Source organism: Phoenix dactylifera, unplaced genomic scaffold (assembly GCF_009389715.1).
Source record: "Phoenix dactylifera cultivar Barhee BC4 unplaced genomic scaffold, palm_55x_up_171113_PBpolish2nd_filt_p 000315F, whole genome shotgun sequence".
NCBI lineage: Eukaryota > Viridiplantae > Streptophyta > Magnoliopsida > Arecales > Arecaceae > Phoenix > Phoenix dactylifera.
This window is the reverse complement of record NW_024067785.1, coordinates 181,112-183,487: the sequence shown is the minus strand read 5'-3', so window position 1 is coordinate 183,487 and position 2,376 is coordinate 181,112.

Sequence of the window (2,376 nt, the reverse complement as noted above, 5' to 3'; positions counted from 1 at the left end):
TCGGTGTCTAAGGTAAGTTTGGCAGTTTTGACCGGTGGTTTTTAATTGGGAGCTACTCGCACTGATTCGTCTTTGTCGAGTTAATGGCATATCCCTTCCACCGATCTCACTTACCTGGCCGACATGGTTAATCACATTTTGATTGGATCACTTAATGATTCGAGTTAGCCCATGCCTTAAGGAAAATCAGTATGACTGATTTAGGTGTCTCCTTAACCGGTTTGAGTCTAATCTGATTTGGTGAAGTCAGTGGGAGAAATTAGACTAACCGGATCTTCTCATCTATCCTAATTATGAAATTCTCTAAAATTATTAGGTCCTTAAAATGAAATGGTTATGGGGATAACTAGGTCATAGCCTCCCATTAAGTTGGGTGATAATGGGTCCAATGTTTTGATAATTATTGGAGGCGCCACACGCCTGGTACTTATCAAGCATTGGAATTGTCATTCAATATATGATGAGTTAAGTGTACCTTCAATAGGCGGTCAGGTGAGCCGAGCCACACTCGGGCTTGGTCGTCTATTAGTTGATTAGACTTAACCCTATCATTTAATGGTTGGACCTGATTAGGGTATTCGGTGGAGGCGCCACACGCCTGCCGGAAAACCTAGGATAAAATCATCACTAGATGTTGCTTGGTGAAGCAATTGGTTAAGAACCTACCAATAGGTGCATATGGGTTGGCCGAGCCACACTCGGGCCTATATGTGATCTATTGGGTTCTAGTGGCCACTAAAGAATTAGGAGTAATTTTTCGAATTAGAGGTAGAGGCTACCAATTTGTATAAAATAGTGGGAATACCTTTAGACTAAAGTCCAAGTCTATTGAGTTTAGTCAATTCATATACTAATAGCTAAATTTTCTTTTTATGCAGAAATGGCCACTAATTTGTCACTTCGCTCATTGTTGGACAATGACAAGTTGACTGGTCCAAATTTCAATAATTGGCATAGAAAACTGAAAATAGTGCTAGAGCATGAGAGGATCCTTTATGTGATAACGGATCAAGCACCTGAGCAGCCCGCTGCTAATGCATCAAGATCGGCCAGAGACACTTATCAGAAGTGGCTCAGTGACCGGATCACTGTTCGATGCATCATGTTGGCAGCAATGAGTGATGAGTTTAGTAGGCGTTTTGAGAATACGCAGCCGGAAGATATCATTCAAGTGTTGAATGAATCATTCGGCATTCCTGACGACGTTGAGAGGCACAAAACTAGTTGTGCCATCTTCAGCACCCGAATGAAAGATGGGACCTCGGTAACTGATCATGTACTGTACATGATTGAGTTGATCGAGCGTCTAAGCTCTCTTGGCTTTTTCCTTCATGATCAATTAGGGAAGGATGCCATACTAAACTCATTGCTTGGATCATACCGTCCTTTTCTCACTCATTTTCGTATGACAAAACCTGTAGTGAATTATCACCAATTGTTGGGGTTACTACAGACGTTTGAGAATGATCACCAACTTCTTAAGAAGACGGTGAACTTAGTGGGAGGTTCATCTAAGGGTCGCTCCTTTAAGAAAGGGAAAAAAAAAAATAAAATCCAAAAGAAACAGGTGCACCATGCTCAGCCTAGTCAGAAAAATAATAAAAAGGCTGATCAGAGAAAGGCGGAGTGCTTCTTCTGCAAGAAGCAAGGACATTGGAAGAGGAACTGTCCTCTTTACATTGCATCCCTCGATCCGAACCAGCCTAAGAAAAGTGGGCAATCAGTTGCCAATCAAGGTACTTATATGATAACACCTTGCAATTTTTCTATTTGTGATAATTCGACCTGGGTATTGGATACCGGTAGTCCTTTTAATATTTGCAATTTGTTGCTGTTGGGAACCCGCCCATGCCGCTGATATTTCAAAAAAAAATCAGATGGCAGCGGAATCGGCATAAGCGGGATCGACGTTCATCGCATGAATGTTGTTTCATGAACCATTCGTAGTTAGATAAGAATTAAAACTTTTAAATGCATTTAGAAGATCAGATCTTCACCTTGTGCGGGTAGATGATCACCGCAAACTGAAGTTCGTGGTCTAGGATGAAGGTTCGCTTGAAGCCGTTCAAGTGCCCGGCCTCTACGGGTATCCACACGAAGCAGTGATCCGATCAAAGCTCTCTTGTCTTCCCGGGGTGCTAGCACCCTTGCAAAGACTTCTTTTGATGGTTGATTTCCTCTCTTTCAATCAACCCTTGATTGTGCTTGAGAGGAGGAAGAAGAAGGATGAAGAAGAGGAAGAAGAACGAAGCCCCTTGCAGCCTTTCTTTTTCTCCCTGCGTTGGAGCCAAGGAAGAAGACCAAGAGGAGGGAGACGCCTCCTCTTCTTTTTCCCTTTGCTGATGGCGGCTGAACCAAGGAGAGGGGAGAGGGTGT